The sequence below is a fragment of the Sabethes cyaneus genome, chromosome 2, assembly GCF_943734655.1.
Source record: "Sabethes cyaneus chromosome 2, idSabCyanKW18_F2, whole genome shotgun sequence".
Classification (NCBI taxonomy): Eukaryota; Metazoa; Arthropoda; class Insecta; order Diptera; family Culicidae; genus Sabethes; species Sabethes cyaneus.
In genome coordinates this window covers 151,327,394-151,349,608 of record NC_071354.1, presented here as the reverse complement: position 1 = coordinate 151,349,608, position 22,215 = coordinate 151,327,394, and the positions used below count along the sequence as shown (strand labels likewise).

The following is a 22,215-nucleotide window of genomic DNA, read 5'->3' as shown; positions in this document are numbered from 1 at the left end:
ATAATGTAAATTGTTAACTAGGGGTAAGACGGGCCAGTTTTCACGGGGTAAAAGGGCCATACGTCATAGTGCTCATAATTGCCTAAATTTCCTCTGATTAGTGTCTTAATAGATTTTAAAAATATTGAATGAAAAAACCAACTGTTTTCCTGTTGAATTTGACTAACTTTTTTATTATTCTGACAGATACGCATTTTGTTTACGACTTGCAGGCTTCATCAGTGTCTTTTTCGAAATAGAGTACACCTGTAATAAAAATTATTCCTGAATCTGAGATCATCCTGTCTAACACAGAGCCTCCCACGTCAAAAGAAGCCAACAAGTGCCATTCGAATAACAAAATCAATGTAAATTTGAATCTAACGGAAACAAAATTCGATGATCCCAAGTCACTTAACGGCTCATTTATTATGTTGCCTTCTTTGCCTTCACCTAAAGTGAAGCGTATTCAAAGAGTAAAATTCCTGCTGACAAATCAACAAAATAACGCCAAGAAAAGAGTAAATAAAAACCAGTGGAGTAAAATAACGTCTACTCTTATTTTCAAAATTGAACTAGTAGTAAAATTCCTTCTTTTAGCAGGTCTCTAAATTAAACTATACCTTCTTTTAGTATGTACCGAAAACCCCTTAAGAACTTGTTCTTAGTTAGTTAATAATATTGAAATTGTTTTTACAACTCAAAGAAACCTTCAAACCTGCCACAATCCGCCTTACTCCGCCATGGTCCGTCTTACCCCTTTGGTGGTCCTTCTTACCCCGCCTGGTTGTGAACGAGTAATTTTTAGACGTTTCGAAAATTGATGAAAAATCACGGAAAAATAGACTAATTAATTATTTATATAATTTTTAATGGTAGATAAATGAATGCTTTTCCATGTGTGGAACAAGAAAAGGTGAATTTTCGTACACATTTTATGCTAGCAATTTATTCGCTTAGGGGGGCCGTCTTACCCCGTCTTCCCCTATCAGAAATGTTTTTCTTATTATTGATCTATCTTCCCAAAAGTCAGAAAAAACCTTTCTTACGACTTTTCCACTGATGATTTTTTTTGGTACAATATTATTTTTTGTATGTTATGTTTTTCAATATTTAGGTATTATAAATGTTTTTTCATTATTGATCAATCTCCCCTGAAGTCATAAAATTCTTTTTTTTGCAATTTCCATCAGTAAATCCAATCATCAGTAAAAGATGATTACAATGATGATGGTGATGATGATAATGATGATGGTGATGATGAATTTAAGTAAAAAAATTGATTTCATCATCGCACGATTTATTTTTGTTTTGTTCGCCGATAAAATGGATATAAGAAAGGAATTTTCTAGCTTCAGGGAGGTGAATCAATGCTTGTCTAGTTGAAATCATCATGTAGCATGAAAATTATAACATTTGGGTTTAAAATAAATCAGCGAAAAAAAAATGATTTTTTTTCACCCGAATAATCGAATCCCCGGATAATCGAGTTCGGCCTGTATAATTTTTTTGCAATATGGCCACCGCCCCAGTTATGAAACAGTCTAGTTCCCCGGTTGTGAAACATCTAGAAAATCAATTATTTTATACTTCAATGATCGTACATTACTTCAATTGAGGCATTATGAGTTTTTTTGACAACAGGATTCATTTAGGTTTAGCAAAAACCCAATTCCATGTAACACATGTAACAGGCCAGTGCATTTGAAATGCGCCAATATGATTGCTTGCTTTTTTACATGCATTCATTGCGATTCAGATTTAGATGATTAATCGAAGAAATTGATTAATAATTTTGTATTTTTAGTATTTTCCATGAATAAATGATTTTAATTTTTGATTTTCCTTCGATATTTCTATATTTTCTTTTCTTTTCTAAAGATTTCCCGAGGTGTTTCACAACCGGGGACACTTTTGTTTTAGCCACAAAAAACCATGTTTCGAAATTTTGCTATAACTTTTGTGTTTTAAACAAAAACCATATACTTCCTTCGGCAAAAAGATAGGTATACGTTTTAACTTTCCAATGCTTCTAAAAAATTTAAAATTGCATGATCCGATCAAAAGCTATGGCCAAAAAACAAAACCTGTTTCATAACCGGGGACATTCCCCTATGTTTGAAGCATCTATTTCTCCAGTTACTAGCTTTCCCACGAAAATTGCTTGAAAAATATTTCGCCTCTTTGCGGTTGGGGTTTTGTCACGGTAAAAACATAAGACCGAAACGTAGGAATCTGGCCTGTACTACTTCAATCCGGTTGTTCCAAATTTCGGTATGAGGACTACATATTATGAGGAGTACAATGACCGCATGCAAAACGGGTGGGTAAACTCTCTGGCAATCCTCATAGTAAAGCCAAACGTTTATATTGATACGTGCTATGATACGGGAATAGTGATGTTTAAACGGAAGTTGGGAATCTAGTAATTCAATAGGATCCTTACTGTGATTCTTGCAAGCATTTCTCCAGATACTGTATAATTTAACAATTTTGAGGGTTTCTTACGTGTGAAAGAAATTACAGAACATTTCCATACCATAATAGTCAATAACTTTCGCAAGCATCAGTCAGAGAAAGAATCCAAGAATTGTGCATTGCAGTCCGTCATAGTTTGGGCAACAAGAAATAATTTCAGATCGTCAGTGTAAATAAGTTTACAACCAGGCGGGATAATAAGGCACACGTCATTGAAAGAGCAGCGGTCCCAGGTTACTCCCTTGCGGAACAACAGATATAGTAATAAACTGCTTGACTCAATGTGGCCTAATTTAACAGAAAGCGAGTGGTTAACGAGATAAAATTTCAGCCATTCAGTAAAGAGTGTTGAGTTTCCGAGAAGTTGCATTTTAGCTACTAAGATGGAGTGATCGACATGATCAAACGCAGCTTTCAAGTCTGTGTAAAGAGTGTCCACTTGCACGCCATTTTCCTTGCTGTTAATGCAATGCGATGTGAACAATTTCAAGTCTAATTTCAAATGTCTAATTTTAAATTCAAGCCTGAAATAATGCTTCGAGCCCAAATTAATCCAAATGTGAGAGTAATTGTATGCCATATGTCAAGCCCGCTTTCATGTCCAATTTAAAAACTAATTTCTAGTCCAGTTCCAAGTCTAATTTCTGGTACAGTTTCAACTTTGATTTTAAATCCAATTGCACCCAAAAGTCTGGAGTTTTCAACCCAACTGGTCGGTATTTTTTGATAAGTGATCATAGATTGGCCATCTTACGATTATTCGTAAGGGCGAAAAATCCTTTTTTTCAGGGCGAAACATCCTTTTGAAAGTTCGGGTGCCCCACCTTTTCTTTATGCCACGGCAAGCTGGTGCTTGAACAATTCCAAAGTGTAACCTTCTGTACTTCTAATTTGTCTGAGCATTTATCCCCATGCAGAAAGTAATTCAAGAGATTGAGATCCGGTGATAAAGCAGCCCATTCTTGCAATGATACAAAATGCGGTAAATTACAGTAACTATATAGTTATTGGTGTTGGTGGCTTCAATGCAAATTAGCAGAAGTAAAAACGAGCTAAAGCTCAAAGCTGTAATAGTTCTTCAATCTCAAAGTCAACTTGTAGTAGAATGTATAACAACAGATTTTGATTCCCGTGACCGTGAGGAGTATAATTATTCAATGCACATTCAACTAATTTCATTTCCAACTAAAAACACATAATTCCTATTACCAATCAAGTTCCCCCGTGAAAATTAAACATTACTCGCATCATTGAATATATAGCAATATTTTGAATGCGCCAAAATGCTGACCAAAATTGAATGTAAACATCCTGGCCCGCCTCGTGCGCTGCGGCAGTAGTCGTGCGAAGCAGCACTCAGATTCATCGACTATCGGGTTGACCAAAGGATAGAGCAAGCTCAGTGGGTGAAAATTAAAACAGTCATTATAACGGTATACTGAAAGCCGCTTGATGTTGCACATTCAGGTGAAAATAAAGCTGACTCCGGTTCATATAATCGTGCAGGCGATTAAAAACTTTCGAATGCAAGCTTTTACGGGCACTTACTCGGCAGAAAATCAATGACCTGAAAATATCGTATCGAAGTACCGTTAAAAGGGCATTACGTGCGATAATCCTTTCCATTGATGGCCCACGAAGTGCAGTGATTATTTTGGATGGTTATCAACCTCACAAAGAATCAATAAATAGCTATAGTTATAATACACCATTTACTAAACCGAGGGAAGTGACTTTCAATGATGGTGACGATAATTTTTTTTTGTAATGTCGCAACGTGGTCTGCATTGTTTTTCGTAGTTTCTCTGGTTATGATACTATTAAAGCCATTGTGTCTCCCCATTCCTCTTTGACATTGTTTTAATTCAATTAAAGCAGTCTATCTACTACGATGAGAAAAATTGCGAATGTTCTGATATCGGTTGCCGGTAGCATCATTTATTTAAAAAATTAATTGATGAAGATATGAAGCATATTTTTAGATTTGCATTTTATGACTATCAGTTTTTTCGTGTAGCTGTCCCATTTCTTTAGATTGTTATTTACGTAACCATTTTTACAAGAATTTTTTACATTTAATTACATTTACATTCAATTTACAGAATTTGTGCTCATTACACTTTTTTGATTAAGGCAAGATTTTCGCGTAAAAAGCCACTTGAGTGAATACATGTCCACGAACTCCATAAACTGAGTTTACCACGCATAATACTCTTTAATAACTGCGTGTTTAAAATACATTTTACTATAGGTATCTGCAGTGCGATGCTACTCGCACGTCGTAGCCTAACTTATTCACATGCAGCAGCAGCATTCGCTTTAGTTATTCGCTAAACTAATTTTAAACTTTTTCATGTTCTCTTCTCTCTAATGCATCCATCCTGTGTGGCCGCCCCCACATGTGGCTAACAACAACTGACACATTGCTTTCTCACCGGTGCTCATTAAACTACTAACTACTACTAATGTGACCCCGTTTAATCTCTTTGACCTCTTTGTTGGAACTGACGTAGCGCTTTCATCGTTAACATCGACTCTTCCGTCGGTGCATGTAGCATCGTTAGCAGCTACAACATCGCATAATGCAATTACAACCCCGCAAAGTGCGTCCCCTTCGGTGTCACCAACTGCCACCAGCGGAGAGCCGCCCTCGCGATTTTCAGGTAGGTTAAACGAATTCACCCTCACGCACCAACATCAGCTGACAATCTGACATACGGAAAAAGAATCTATTAAATTACATATTGATGTTAGAGGTTATGTGGTCTGATCCCGGCGGCACTCTGCAATACCGGGCCAACCCGTGGCTGAACTGGAGCAAGCTCTTAACCCTCTAACGCGCAAAACCGTAAAAACGATGCGATCAAGCTAATGACTATTTTATCATGAAAGTATACACAAAAAAACCATAAGTTCTGATTTTCATGCAAAAATAATTATCTGGAGGAGCGCCAGATAAGAAAAAATCCAATTTCTCTTTGTCTTTTTTCATGTCTAACGCTCTGCCCAGATATTTTTTCAATTCAAATATATTACAAAATTAAAATAATGCATAAAATTTACTCATAGAAAAACTTTTTAGGTCAATCATTTTTTTCTAGATGTCCTTTTCCTTCAAAAGTAAAAAAGGGAATATTCGCGCATTAATTATTTTCGGAATTTTTCGTAATTTTTGTTTCTGAAAGATGATAACTTTTGAGTGCATGGTCAGAATGTTATGATTTTAGTATCAAAATGTCAAGAAATCTGTTCTGAACACATTTTGCATATTGCCAATTGAAAATAAATTTCGTATGCGGCTATGGAGCTCTAAAAGCGAAGGCCGTCTACAGACGGTCTTACCCGTTAGAGGGTTAACGACAAGGTCGTCAGAGTACATTTATGGCAGTCAGTATGGCACCGAATATCACCCATCCCTTCCCTTCTTCAGTGTACCAACTTGCTCCCATAGACTCGGAAAACTATCACAAAAAAAATAAAATCAGTTCAAAAAACCTGCTAGCCGTAATAAGATTTTGCAACTCAAAGCACTAAACATTGCATTCTATAGGTTCTATTACTTTTTGGGGCATAAATTACACTAAATATTGAGACTTCACCTTCACCTTAATCGTCCCACCCTTTTCCAAAAATCAGTTTAACATTTGTTATCTGCCTATGGGAGATTTCTCATCTGATTTTGACGAAGGACTACGTCTTACAGCAAAGTTTGCCTGGGTAGGGTGTCATTCCAAAAAATCTTTCTCGAAAAGTGGTCAGGTTTTGAACGCTAATAGCTTAGCGGTTTCCCGATCGATTTTCAATATTTTTGCACCAATCGATCGGAATATCTTCTAAAAGTTGGCTCAAATGGAGAACGCTATAATTTCGTAAGTGTACACTATTGAAAAACTGAAAATAATGAAGCATTGTCCAACTAGAAATCCTCGCATCCTGATTGGTCGAAGAAAAGACGTCATCAAAATTTACACGTGTTTTTTGCAAAAAAGTAACAGAAGCTCCCCGTCCCAACAGGTCGAAGATTCATTACCACGCTTAAACCTATACCAATTTGATATCTGTGCTTGGGAAGTACGCCAGAGTGCAGAACCACCCCCATTCTTCAACCAATTATATCATTTAAACATTAAACCTAGTCATGTGACGCAGAATTCTCAAAGCGAGGAAAATCAGCGACTCTCTTATCCGAGAATAGTTTTGAACGTTTCATTTGCTTTGCAACTTCTTTCGAACATGATGGACAAGATAAGGCAGGAGGGATCCGTAGTGATGCTAATGTTTATTTATCTGTCAACTCGGTATAAAATAGTAAGGTACAAAACAATTTGGAAACAACTTTAACTTATTTAGTAGCTTTCAATCATGAGAATGAATAAAACACTGTAAAAAATTATCGCCTTGCAAAAACTTAGATTGCTCAACCTGCAGAACTTCCAAACCATTTTAACATAACAATTGTTTGATATCATCAAATCAAATACATAAATACATATACAGAGTAGCCCGTGCTTCCCCATGGACTTCTTCAAAGTCAAAAAGAAAGAAATCTAGATTAAACTCCACCTGATCGACCTGACGGGTCGACAGGCAACTTACGACTAATTTATTAATAATTTCATACCTATCGTGCAGCCCTAACTTCTACATAACATACAGGAAGTGTGCGGTGGCTCGCTATATTGACAAACAAAAACACTTGCGCTGTCTATGTTACGAAAAAAATAATAAACGCGACCGTGCGCGTTTTGGTTACTTTAACAAAAATGACAAACTAGGTCAATGCTATAAAGGCTCGCGCAGAATCGGTACTTTACGGTTGCATTTGCGTTAGCCTGACAGATCTCCCATACAATTTGATTATCTGTCAGATGCAGATCTACGCAAATGCTACCATAAAGTACTAATTAACTAGTAGTACTAGTACTAGTTAACAGGGTAAATTAATCATTAGTGGACTAATTAGTGCTTGAGTGGTTTTCACGTTTGAGTGGTTTGAGTGGATCACGTTATCAATGTGACTATCGAAGGAGAATGTGCACTTGTCTGTATTCACTTTTATTCCACGGTTTTCACAGTACATTCCAAAGTGTCCTAGGCCGAGCTGTAATTTCAAGCAATCGTCCATTGATAGGTGAAAATATTTTTACATCGTCGGCGTAAATTAGAATACTTGATTGAGAGATATCATCAAGCAATTTGCTCATTAGAATCATGAACAACAGCGGTCCTAAGTGAGTGCCTTGCGGTACTCCACAGTCTACAGTAAATGAGTAAGATTTGTTGCCACGTATTTTAACAAATTGTATTTTCTGCTTCAAATACTACACTGACCAGTTATACAGTGAACCTCGAACGCCAAACTCTTCAACTGCCTCTAAGATGCTATTTATACTAACGGCATCAAACGCTTTAGACATATCGGTATATGCCCAATCCACTTGGAAGCCTTAATTAGTCATTAAATTCCGCTATAATTTCATAAACTGAGCCGTGTGGTATGTTTAGTGCTTTCTGTTTCAGGTCATATATCCTCGGAAATAAGAAGTACAAGCTAATAAACGCCGAAACTGTACCTGGGGTCCATTATAGGTACAGGGTCCACTATAGGACAACTTACCCTATCTTCCGGGACTTAAATCCGGCCAGGGGCGTTACACATATATGTAACTAAATAGTGAAGTAAGATTTGAGGCGCTATTAACATTCATTCGAAAATAATTGAATATTCTCAACCTGCAGTCGCAACAAACCCTATATGTGCTGCATGTAACCTTTATACTTGAAGAATCGAATGATTACATGCATAGATACATGCTTACCACAAAGAGACTTATCTAGTCCTGCGTCACCTATATGCGGTCGTGTCTTGTACGCAACCTCTCTGATTTTTACGGCATTTTTGGATGAACCATTCGTAGAAACATTATCTTGGATTGCTTCTTGCAATGTTTTAACGTTGCTGTACATCAACACGGTTTGTTTTTTTCGATTACTCAAGAACGATGTAACTTATGGACCATTTACAAACTACGTGATGAATGTCGGGCCCCTCCCAAATGTATTGAGAAATAAATGAAAGGTCCCTAAGTTGCCCCGTTCTTAATAATCGAAATAACAAACCGTGTAAAAAAAGTACTTGAGTGTACACAATTTTCTGTTATTTTATGCTTTTCAATCAAATTTGAATATAGGCCCTGGTAAATGAGGCAAGCGGGACCTATCGCCTTGATTTTGAAAATCGTCCTCCAGATTCATTTCATGTAAATTTATAGGGCTTTTTCGTAATTAAACCTTCGATACCAGTCATACCACTGAAGAGTTTCTGTGCTGAAAGAGTTTCGAAATAATCATAGGTATAGATTACACGGTCAAATAAACCCTAACTATGCATTTTTTAGCCCTAATTGCCCCGGGGTACCTTATAAAATTCTATTCTAGTTAGAATTATTACTACCTGTAATTGAAAAGGAATCGTCTTTAAGATTTCCCCCAAAGAAGTAGATATCAAAAGGAGCAGACAAGCGGATTTACCTACCCGCTTCAGTGCTGGCTGTTGGTTTTTGGAAGCATCATGTCCCAGCAAAGCAGTAATCATACAGTATCCCCCGCTAATCTGACTCCCAATAATCCGACTACTCGATGGTCCGGAACACGCTAATCCGGAAAATTCCGAATTAAAAAGCATTATACTTAGCTTTTTTCAACCGAACACCGTCTTCATTGGGGGGCCTTCATTTGAGTCAAGATGTTACTCATTCCAACTAAATGGAAATGGTAAATGGTGCTCCTTATAACTGCGTTCAATTTTGCCAAGGAGTTCCATTTTTCATCACTCTGTTGAAACAGATTAACGTTTTGCGCTTATTTATAAGCCAAACAAGAATTTATAAGTATTTTATAGAATAAATTGAGCATTACTTAGTAGTTAGTATGTACAACACAAATTAATTGCGTATTTACGACTCGGAAATTTCCGGAGTTGTTTACGTTTTGATGTAAACAACACGACATTTCAAAAATCCACTGACGTTAGTTTGACTGCCGGATTATCGGGTCAAAATTCGTTAATCCTACACATAAGGTAGCAGACCCCTTTGTCATGCCTATATATTATTTTGAGCTTTAAAAGCAATTATATCTGAAACTACTCAAGTTTTTGACACAAAATGTTTTTCATACCTCTACATCCATACATCCGTACCCGTTTAGATTGATAAAATATTTCGAAACTTAAATTTTTCAGTGAAACAAATATTCATGTTCTAGCAGCAGTTCGTCATACGGCAATTTGGCTACAGAGAACAGACTACCAGGTAATTGATGAGAAGTGTGTAAAAGGTTTTTATGTGATCTACGAGTAATCCTTCAATAGAGCACCCCTTGAGCAGTAAGTGGCAGACTAAATCTTGATGTCGCTGCCATCGCTGCTATGTAACTCCAGCACATAGAAATATTGATAAAGTCACATGTATATTTTTTATGTGTTTGGCAAACTATTACTGGAGGGCGCTACCGACAGATTTTAAACACAAAAAATTGATTACTTCCTTCGAGCCTTCGAATATGTTCTCTATGATTTCACTTCGTCATATCAAAATTTTCTTTCGTTTATCATGGATAGACCACAATTGTTTACAAAAATCAACGCATGTATTCGTCGAGCTATGCAATTTCCACAAAAAATGATAGTTGTTTGAACGCCACAAAAAGCCGTAGTAGTGAAGTAGTGTGAAGCGCTTGCCATTATGTCAGACAAATCTAGATTTTGCTATATTTTTGATTACGCACCAGGCAAACGGATGAAGCTCAAAATTTTTCAGATATTTGGTATTATGTCAGATTTTTGCCAAATTTCCCTTTCTCCGTCTTGCAAAAAGTTCATCAGTTATAATTTGAGACAAAATGCTACCTCTGTCTTGAACATAACTTACAAAACATTTTCCTCAAAAACTTTTTCCCATCGATCCAACTTTTTCCAGACACTGTTTTTCCTGTTTGCAGATCTTCCAGATTGCTAAGTAATAGTCTGATTTAAGTGATTACCTGATTCAAGACGCACATCTTGTAATTCGGTAAAAGGAAACGAACTTCAAACCTACACGGTTAAAAAATTCGGTAAAATTTTGCCGAATTCTAAACAGCTAAACGGTGCATATCGACATTTACGGATCTTTAGTAACGTTTGGTAACATGAAAAATTTTACCGAACGGTCGGCTGTTTAGCTTTCGGTAAAACTTTTCCAGATTCGGTGCCTTTTTAAAAATGTACTGAGTGCTGCTTCAATTTACTTCTAATTTTCCTATCTAATCTATTTAATCTATCTAACTAATTTTTCACTCTATCCCCGTATGGTCTTGTCTTACTCTAAGAGTACCATAAAACACTTTTGAGATATTTTAATCTTTGCATTCTAAAACACTGTGTAATTCAAAATTTCCTTTTCAATTGTAATTAATAAGACTTATTAAATAAGTGCATGATTTCATCCTTTTAGCACAGACGGGACCCTCGCGTTAATTCCATCGTCCAATCAAAAGCCACTCATTTTTCAAAAAAGTATGTTTCCCAACACAGTCGCGGCGCGCGACTGTTGTTTAGAATTTTCAGTATAAAACTATACAAATGTAAGAACCCTACAGCATAAAACCTTGCAAATGCAAGGTACTCCGCAACATGCATAACAGATGGTGCTAGTGTGCAAGCAAAATGTGTAGGACGATGGCTTTTAAAGGACTTTCTTCTATGTCATGTCATGTCAGTTCGTCAGTGCTTTTAGTAATGTTAACGATCATTTTATGTTGAAGTGTGCGAAGTTCGAATCGGAACGGTACCTTACCCTAGAAAAGTGTGTATGCGTGTAAAACTACCTAATTTTATTTATCGGATGTAACATGCATTACCTTATTAATCTTTTGACAGGAATTAAAATAACAGGTATTAATAATAAACATGACAGAAGCTAGACATGATAGACAGGTAGACACAAGGCTAGCAATCACTAGCACACAATGTTCGGTCGCTCTGGCATCATCAGGGCGATGTTTGTACCGGCAAGACTGTGCTTCACAGGATCATTTCTGTAGGCTAGTTTTCACTACAAGTTTTTTCCAAAAGGAAAAGATTTCCCACCCACGATGATGAGATATTGTGACTTACCTGGAGCGTGAAAATCGGTCTGGTTGTGCTCGGTCAGTAATGACTAAGCCGCAGATTATTGATGATCGTGCTCTCTCGCAATGGTAGGTCGCTGTCTGAGTGGTTGTTTTGATATATTTTAATCTACCAATTAAAGTACGAGTGAACCGAGTTGCCTTCCGATGATTGATACTGTATGTGGCTTGCTAGTCATAGTCATGCAAGTCTTGTTACAGCCTGGAAGTTCTTTGTTAGTGTTGTTTGTTTCAATTTCATTCAAATAATTAAAAATCAGTAGTTGTTTTTCTCGCGACATTTTTCGTGTATGTCTTTCTCCTACTCGCCGTATATCTTATTATGTGTCCTCTGACTTGACATATCATCCCAATCGGTAATAATCAGAGAGTCAACTACGGTGGAATTATACATTAAATTTTGTGCACGATGACTGGCATGTAGCACCGGTTATATTTAACACAACGAACACTACTACTGGCGAAATCTAAAAACTTATGGATTATTGTTTGAAACTTAAACGTTTGCTATTATTCTACATATCGTGTAAATTTGAATTGAATTCATTCAAACCAAGTCATGTTTGTAATTCAAATGATTGATTGACAAATAACAATTGACAATAGAATAAATGAAAATTTTATACATCACTAAGGCAGCCTACAATTCTTATTAACTTAATTCTAAAAATGTTTTTTGTTTCCATGCATTTCGAACCAATTTTGATAATATTGGCTCGTTGTATCCAATTGGAATTGTTCCTTAATTGCTCGATTAGTTCAACTAATCGAATAACAACAAAAATTATTCCAATGATATTAAATCGAATACTGCCAGCATGAATAGCTGAATTACGAAGGGAATAAGATGAATAATTCAGCTATAAATAAAGGTGTTCGTTAATCGTTTATTAGTTTATTAGTTCAATGGAAAACTATAAATAATTCAACTTTAAATAAAGATGCCCGTTTATCATTCAACCAACCGCATGAAATAAGTAATATTCGTATATTTCTTAATCAAATAGTACTACAACGAACAGTTAAATTAATCAATTAGTGAAGTGAAGACAAAAACAATAAAATATTCGAACATCACTAATCGTATCCAATTGTTTCAAAATCAATTGAAATTAACACTAACGAAGAACTTCCAGGTTAGAACTAGTGATGTCCGAAATTTTCAATTATTCGATTACCGATTAATCGGCGTGCGTTGTCTTCACTAATCGATGAATTCAACTATTCGTACTAGTGGTATTCGATTAGAAATATCCGAATACTTTTTTCATTAATTCGATAATCGAACGATTATGAACGATTAGCGGCCGTTATTCGGGGATTATTCGCATTCATATTATTTCCTTTGAACTAATTCAACTACTCGTGCTGGCAGTATTCGATTAAAATTAATCGAATATTTTTATAGTTATTCGATTAGTTGAATTTAGTGATGTCCGTTAATCGTTCGATTAATTCAACTAATCGAATAACACATGGAATATTCGTATAATTTTTAATCGAATATTGCCAGCACGAGTAGTTGAATTAATCGAATAGTTCAATGAGTACGAATAATGCGCGTTAATCGTTCATCATCGTTCGATTAATCGAATTAATCAAAGAAATATTCGAATATTTTTAATCGAATACCACTGACACGAATAGTTGAATTAATCGATTAGTGCAGACCACGCTCACCGATTAATCAGTAATCGAATAATTGAAAATTTCGGACATCACTAGTTGAATTATTCGAACGATTAACGGACATCACTAATCATAGTCGTAGTATCAATCATCGGAAGGCAACTCGGTTTACTCGTACTTGAATTTGTAGATTAAAATATATCAAAACAACCACTCAGACAGCGACCTACCATTGCGAGAGAGCACGATCATCAATAGTCTGCGGCTTAGTCATTACTGACCGAGCACAACCAGACCGATTTTCACGCTCTAGGTAAGTCACAATGTCTCATCATCGTGGGTGGGAAATCTTTTCCTTCTGGAAAAAACTTGTAGTGAAAACTAGCCTACAGAAATGATCCTGTGAAGCACAGTCTTGCCGGTACAAACATCGCCCTGACGATGCCATAGCGACCGAACATTGTACGCTAGTGGTTGCTAGCATTGTGTTTACCTGTCTATCATGTCTAGCTGCTTGTACCATATTTATTTTTAATACCTGTCATTATAATATTTGTCAAAAACAATAAAATAAAATTAGATAGCTTTTCACGTAGAAAGAAAGCATACACACCTTTTTAGGGTAAGGTACCATTCCGATTCATACTTCGCACACTTCACATAAAATGATCGTTAACATTACTAAAAGGATAAAATCATGCGCTTATTAATTACAATTGAAAGGAAAATTCTGAATTACAGTGATTAAAAAAAAGATTAAAATATCTCAGTCATTATTAATTAGTAGTCCTTCCAATAGTGAATGTTAAAGGAAAGTAATAAAACCAAAAGGGTTTTATTGTACTCTTAGAGTAAGACAAAACCATAAGGGGAAGATTGAAAGAATAGATAGATTCAATAGATTAGATAGAAAAATTAGAGGGTAATTGAAGCAGCACTCAGTACATACTTAAAAAAGAACCGAATTTGCGAACGGACGGCCGGGCGGACCGGATGGACGGACGGATGGACGGGGGACAGACGGACGGACGGATGACCGGACAGACGGACGGACTGGATGAACGGACGGACGGGGGACGGACGGATGACCGGACAGACGGATGGCCGGACGGCCGAGCAGGCGGATTCAATAGATTAGATAGAAAAATTAGAGGTAACTGACTCAGTACATAATTAAAAATGAACCGAATATACGAACGGACGGGCGGACAGACGGGTCCGCGCGCTCGTCCACCCACCTGTCCGTCCGTCCGCCGCCCGACCGACCGCCCGTCCATCCGCCCGCTTGTACGTCCGCCCACCCGGTCCGTCCGTCCGTCTGCTCGTTCGGCCGCCCGTCCATCCGTACGCCCTCCTGTCTGTCCGTCCGCCGCCCGATCGACCGCCCGCCCGTTCGTCCGCCCGCCTGTACGTCCGCCCATCCGGTCCGTCCGTCCGCCCGCCTGTACATCCGCCCACCCGGTCCGTCCGTCCGCCCGCCTGTACGTCCGCCCACCCGGTTCATCCGTCCGCCCGCCTGTGAGTCCGCCCACCCGGTCCGTCCGTCCGCCCGCTCGATCGTCCGCCCGCCCGGTCCGTCCGTCCGTCCATCCGCTCGTTCGTCCGCCCGTCCATCCGCCCGCCTGTCCGTCCGGTCGTCGATCCGCCCACCTGTCCGTCCGTCCGCCTGCTCGTCCGTCCGGCCATCCGTCTGTCCGGTCATCCGTCCGTCCGTCCGTCCGTTCATCCAGTCCCCCCGGCCGTCCGTTCGCAAATTCGGTTCTTTTTTAAGTATGTACTGAGTGCTGCTTCAATTACCCTCTAATTTTTCTATCTAATCTATTGAATCTATCTATTTTTTCACTCTTCCCCTTATGGTTTTGTCTTACTCTAAGAGTACAATAAAACCCTTTTGGTTTTATTACTTTCCTTTAACATTTACTATTGGATGGACTACTAATTAATAATGCCTGAAATATTTTAATCTTTGTTTTCTAAAACACCGTGTAATTCAGAGATTTAATAAGTTTTTTTTAATAAGCGCATGATTTTATCCTTTTAGTAATGTTAACGATCATTTTATGTTGAAGTGTGCGAAGTTTGAATCGGAACGGTACCTTACCCTAGAAAAGTGTGTTTGCGTGTAAAACTACCTAATTTTATTTATCGGATGTAACATGCATTTCCTTATTATTCTTTTGACAGGAATTAAAATAACAGGTATTAAAAATAAACATGACAGAAGCTAGACATGATAGACAGGTAGACACAAGGCTAGCAATCACTAGCATACAATGTTCGGTCGCTCTGGCATCGTCAGGGCGATGTTTGTACCGGCAAGACTGTGCTTCACAGGATCATTTCTGTAGGCTAGTTTTCACTACAAGTTTTTTCCAAAAGGAAAAGATTTCCCACCCACGATGATGAGACATTGTGACTTACCTAGAGCGTGAAAATCGGTCTGGTTGTGCTCGGTCAGTAATGACTAAGCCGCAGACTATTGATGATCGTGCTCTCTCGCAATGGTAGGTCGCTGTCTGAGTGGTTGTTTTGATATATTTTAATCTATCAATTAAAGTACGAGTGAACCGAGTTGCCTTCCGATGATTGATACTGTGTGTGGCTTGCTAGTCATAGTCATGCAAGTCTTGTTCTAACCTGGAAGTTCTTTGTTAGTGTAGTGTTGTTTGTTTCAATTTCATATCCATTAAAAATCAGTAGTTGTTTTTTCTCGCGACATCTTTCGCATATGTCTTTCTCCTACTCGCCTGTATATTAGGATTGGGCGATACCGTATCGATACCCGCGATATCGATACTGGAAGGCCGATATTTCGATATATTTCATCGATACTTACGACGTCGATATTATGCTAAATCGATAATTTCATTCCGATACTGTTTTGATAAAGCGGGATATGCAGCTTAACATATATAAGCTAAAACTAGGCCAGGAAATGCTGAAGAAAGCAATATTTTGAGGATTTTTTCTGGAGCTGTTTTCTTTTCAGGTATCTACTAAGCTTAATTCTCAAATTTACTTTATTGGAATTGACTCTTATGCAAAACCTTGAACAATGTCACTTACATGTTTAACGCTTATTGAACAGTAAGTGCAAACGATACGCGATTTTCAGCAATTCAGAATTTACCAGAGAGCACAGAGAGTAGCATTGGGCGTTGACGGCATTAACAAAGACTTTCCAGCTTTTTACGCGCCATAATAGCGGTGAAAGTGGTAGGGGTGGGATCTCGATCAGAGATCGAGAAGAGCTAGAACCGGAAAGGAGCAATTCCCGGCGGAACTCTGCAGGAATGGCCAAGAACCGCCAGCAACGGCACATCACTGGATGGTTTGGGATAGGGCTGCCGCTCGAGTGGATTGAGGGTGTGGTTTGTCCCATCTCGGATAGATTGCTGTAATTACCGCAGCATAACGCTAGTCAAAGCCACTAACAGGGTGCTCTCCCAGATTTTGTTGCGTCGTCTATCCCCGGCGGCAAGAGAGTTCGTAGAGTAGTACCAGATGGGCTTTATCGAGGCCCGTGCTACTACCAATCAAATTTTTACTCTTCGGCAGGTCATCCAGATGTATCGGGAGTACATCCCATCATATTTTTGTGGATTCCTGGGCAGCATACGATTTAGTCGGGCGCGAACAGATGTGGGAGGTGGTACACGAGTGCGGTTTTCCGTACAAAGCGACGTGTCCAAAATAGAGCTGTTTTTATTGATTAATTTTTATGAATCTCTTTTTTGTGTAGTATTTTCTAATGCCGCCTTAAATAGTATCGATAAATCTAATATCGATACTTCACGAACGATATATCGACGATATCGATAAAGCGGCGGATTTGATATTGATATTCAATTATCGATACTTTCGAGAATTTTGCCCAATCCTACTGTATATCTTATTATGTGTCTTCTGAGTTCTGACTTGACATATCATCCCAATCGGTAATATCAGAGAGTCAACTACGGTGGAATCATGCATTAGATTTTGTGCACGATAACTGGCATGTAATACCAGTTATATTTAACACAATGCTCAAAGCTGCTGTTTCGCCCGTAAAACAACTTTGTTTCTCGTTTTCGAAATTTAAAATTTAAAAGCTTATTTCCGCTCGAATCCACAACCAGATTTATGCCAAATCGCTTTATAATCTCTTCATCAACACCCGTGGTTGCGGGTGGTTTCCTTTATTGAATGCATTCTGCTAACGAACAACCATAATTTTGGTAAGTAAAACGGAAATTTTTACTTCAGTATTTAATGCGGTGTAACAAAAAGGGTCTACACTACTGTGACCTCAACAGAACTCGGTGGCCAATGATTTGCTTTCGATTAGCTGTGCTCCTAATACACTTGTCAAACAAATCCGTCACCACCCACATCTTCATATTGTTTTTCCCAAATGTAATTTTGAGGATAACTCTGCCGAATCTGTTACGTTCTTAGGTACAATTATCGCAAAACCTTCTTCCTAAAAATGAACCAATTCCTTTGCAATTTCAACTAAGACATATTGCTCGAAGACAGTGGTGCTAGCTAGCAGGTGTGATTAGTTGTCACCTAAAATTGTGCGTCTAGAACTCATTCAGTCCCTCGGTCCAACGGCATGCTGAAGTTGTTCAAACTCATGAGAAGAAAAGCTCTTAAAAATGTTATAAGAGCCGTTCAAATCAGCTCAAACACTACGAACGGCTTAACATGAAACTGAATAACTCATACCTAAATCGCATTCAACGAACCTTCGCCGTCTGTGAGCCAAAATTGGTTTGGCCTTATATATACGAACTAAGAACCGAGTCAGGTGTTCCCTCCACTATGTTCTGCAACACTGAAGCAACAAATATCCAAAATAAATGTGCAATCTTTCGCACGCAATTCATCGATGTCTTTACTAATGAAATCACCCTGCAATTCCTGACCAATCAGTAATGGATGCTTGCAACAAATGTAAACACTCTACCATCCAATCCTAGCCCGGATGGAAAACCTTCATTTATCCTAAAAAGGTGCTGTTGTGTGCTCTGCCAACCTTTAAGTTGTCAACATGTCGCTACAATCAGGAGTCTTTCCCACCATATAGAAACTTTCCTACGTTTTTCCCATCTACTTATAGGGTTATAAGCAAAATATTGCGAATTAGCGAGGCATCGCATCCAGGGCCCTACAACGTCACCTTCAATTGCATAACGTCACTCATAAATGAAGCAGTGAAGCTTCGGATTTTACAGAAGCAGCAACGCTTCAGTTTCAAACTAGCTTCAGTCAGCGTCAGCAAAACGGGTTTCACTTCGTCATGACGATCAGTTTCAACTTTTGATTAGTACTTTTCTATCAAATATTCAGAAGAATTTGAGTAGAAGAAGAAGAAGAAGAAGAAGAATTTGAGTAACAATTCCTACAATGCAACGCATATTAAAGTTAACCTTGCCAATGTCGACAAATCGTGCCTGACTTTCTGCCGTCGTTAATTGAAACAGCTATCAACTTCAACTGAAGCTTGCTTGAAACGTTCAGTTCAACAAACGAAGCAAGTCTCTTCATGTATGAAGCGAAGGTAAGAGAAAGTCAGTTTCATTTATTTGTTTCGACGATGCCGGGCCCTGATCGCATCATTATGCACTACTTCAAAGCTTTTTGAGGTTATCGTGTTTGAATATTTATCTCACAATCAGTCAGCATGGATTCGTACTTAAACGAACCACATACACAAATTTGGTTTCTTACACGTCGTTTATCGCACGATCATTACATACTCGCATACAAATCGTGGCAGTTTACACAGATTTATCATCGGCATTGGATAAAATCAATCATCAACTTGCGATATCCAAATACTTCGACTTGGTGACTTGATGTAGCAACACCTTAAAGTGGTTTGAATCCTACGTAACAGGCCGCTCAATGTTCGTCAAAATTGGTTACCGTGCATCACCATCCTTCGCAGTGACATCTGGTGTTCCTCAAGGAAGCCATCTTGGACCGTATTTATTCTCGGTCTACCTCAATGACGTCAAATTCAAACTTAGATGCTTAAAACTGTCGTATGTGGTTGACTTCAAACTCTTTGCTCTTATCAAAGACCGATCAGATGCTGGCTTTCTGCAAGCGGAGTTGAATATTTTTGCAGATTGATGTTGTACTAACTGTTACCTGGTGTTTAATGCAACTAAGTGCTGTTAAATATCGTATTCTTGTAACCGCTCGCTTATCAACAACAAGTACAGGGGGAAGTCACCCAACGCCGGACAGCTCCCAATACCGGACATTTCTGACTTTCATAGTTCAAATGATGCACTTTAGTAGCTAATACGATAAAATTAACAAAAAAGACAAAAAATAAGCATGCGTGGTTTTATATGTCGGAATCATTCATGAAAACAAAGATTTGTTTGTTTTGATCTACTACCGACTGAATTGCCATGTTTCGGCTAATATTCGGATCTACATTATTCGGTCGGATAAAATTTCGTTTTTCATGATATAAAATATCTTTCATTAGTTTCATAATTCATTTTCCAAAACAAAAAATAATTTGCAATGATCTTATTAGTAACTTTTAAGTAATCTTTTTTACCAAGTTGATTTTAGATTTTAGAAGTTTTAGATATTATTATTGTCAATTGTATCATCATGCTTCATCTGCTCTTGTTAACTGTTGGTACGTAAAGATGAAGACTTTGTGCCTGCTGGAGAATGAACATTGATTATTTTAAATTGATCCAATCCAGCGGGCTTTTTCCGATAAAGAATAAAGAAAGCATTATTAAGTTCATAAATACTCATTTATCGAAGTGTCTTGACGAATACTAGTACTGGCGGAATCTAAAAACTTATTGACAATTATTTGAAACTTAAACGCTTGCTATTATTCTACATATCGTGTAAATTTGATTCGAAATTATTCAAACCAAGCCATGTTCGTCATTCAAATGATTGATTGACAAATAACAATTAACAATAGAATAAATGAAAATTTTATACATCACTAAGGCAGTCTACAATTCTTATTAACTTTATTCTAAAAATGTTTTTGTTTTTATGCATATCGAACCAATTTTGATAATATTGGCTCGTTGTATCCAATTGGAATTGTTCCTTAATTGCTCGATTAATTCAACTAATCGAATAACAAAAATAATATTCCAATGATATTAAATCGAATACTGTCAGCATGAATAGTTGAATTATGAAGGGAATAGGATGAATAATTCAGCTATAAATAAAGGTGTCCGTTAATCGTTTATCAGTTTATTAGTTCAATTCAATGGAAAACTATAAATAATTCAACTTTAAATAAAGATGCCCGTTAATCATTAAACCAATCGCATAAAAAAGTAATATTCGTATATTTCTTAATCGAATACAATTACCACGAACAGTTGAATTAATCAATTAGTGAAGTGAAGACAAAAGCAATCAAAATTTCGGACATCATTAATCGTATCTAATTGTTTCAAAATCAATTGAAACTAACACTAACAAAGAACTTCCAGGTTAGAACAAGACTTGCATGACTCACGAACACATCATGATCATACTATCAATCATCGGAAGGCAACTCGGTTCACTCCTACTTTAATTGGTAGATTAAAATATATCAAAACAACCACTCAGACAGCGACCTACCATTGCGAGAGAGCACGATCATCAATAGTCTGCGGCTTAGTCATTACTGACCGAGCACAACCAGACCGATTTTCACGCTCCAGGTAAGTCACAATGTCTCATCATCGTGGGTGGGAAATCTTTTCCTTTTGGAAAAAACTTGTAGTGAAAACTAGCCTACAGAAATGATCCTGTGAAGCACAGTCTTGCCGGTACAAACATGCCCTGACGATGCCATAGCGACCGAACATTGTACGCTAGTGGTTGCTAGCCTTGTGTCTACCTGTCTACCATGTCTAGCTGCTACTCCCACGTTTATTTTTAATACCTGTCATTATAATATCTGTCAAAAAGAATAATAAGGAAATGCATGTTACATTCGATAAATAAAATTAGGTAGCTTTACACGTAGAAAGAAAGCATACACACCTTTCTAGGGTAAGGTACCATTGCTTTTGCAGGGTTTTTATACTGCAGGTTTTTTTACATTTGCAGGGTTTTATACTGTAGGTTTTTACATTTGTATGGTTTTATACTGGAAACCTGAAGCAACATTCGAGCGCCGCGGTGTGGGCATGCTGCGAAACATGCTTTTTTGAAAAATAAGTTGTTTTTTGAATGGACGAAGGAATTAACGCGAGTGTCTCGTCTGTTTGTCTAGGGATGGGAATCGAAAGCCAAAGTATCGATATCTGGTATCGCAATATATCGGACCGATCCGATACTGAGTAATGAGTATATCGCAACCAAAATATCGATACTTCGATATTCACCGATATCGAAACCCGAAATATTCACAAAGTTTTCAGATACGATCCGTCCCGGGCTTGCGATGCGGCCACCTGCCTCGTTTATATCGTCGGTATCTCCGCACCTCCAAGATACCGTATACGTTCCACTCGACAATGTTCGCTGCAGATTTATTGGTCAGGCGCGTCAGGCGGGCGTTTTTTAACTAGAAGCACCAGGACTACAACTGATCAGTTTCAAACAAATTTTTCAATAGATTGGTCTAAAATGCAAGAAAATATCCTGGCAAGATTTTATAGTTCATAGTTTGTTATATTTCAACAAAAGTAGCATCATAAATGCTTATATTAACTCCTATAATCAGAAAAGTGTTGGATGTAATTTAGATTCGCATAAGTTTACCTTCTCACATTATTTATTCACATTGTGTTATTCTAGGGGGGAAAATATTAAAGATAATCCACATCTCAAGAAATAAAATTCCAAATTAGAATCAGACATTGGCAAAACACCGAACGTAGCTTATACGGTCGTTACCGCTTCCTAAGACGATGTAACCAAGTTCATCTCTTTTTCATACATGCAAACAAACACGAAGTGTGGCTAGGA

The 22,215-nt window shown here is 37.7% G+C and overlaps 1 protein-coding gene and 4 non-coding genes across 6 annotated transcripts in view; 3 read left to right on the top strand and 2 right to left on the bottom strand.

The window, feature by feature from the left end:
• Nucleotides 1-22,215, top strand: part of LOC128738427 (peroxidasin) — a 285,835-nt gene that overhangs the window by 148,498 nt on the left and 115,122 nt on the right. The gene's annotated exons all lie outside the window — the stretch shown is intronic.
• On the top strand, nucleotides 11,511-11,718 carry LOC128739003 (small nucleolar RNA U3). The gene has a single exon (XR_008412148.1). It is a non-coding gene; the product is annotated as a small nucleolar RNA U3 (small nucleolar RNA).
• Nucleotides 13,467-13,674, bottom strand: LOC128739005 (small nucleolar RNA U3). The gene has a single exon (XR_008412150.1). It is a non-coding gene; the product is annotated as a small nucleolar RNA U3 (small nucleolar RNA).
• LOC128739001 (small nucleolar RNA U3) lies at nucleotides 15,575-15,782 on the top strand. The gene has a single exon (XR_008412146.1). It is a non-coding gene; the product is annotated as a small nucleolar RNA U3 (small nucleolar RNA).
• Nucleotides 20,857-21,064, bottom strand: LOC128739000 (small nucleolar RNA U3). The gene has a single exon (XR_008412145.1). It is a non-coding gene; the product is annotated as a small nucleolar RNA U3 (small nucleolar RNA).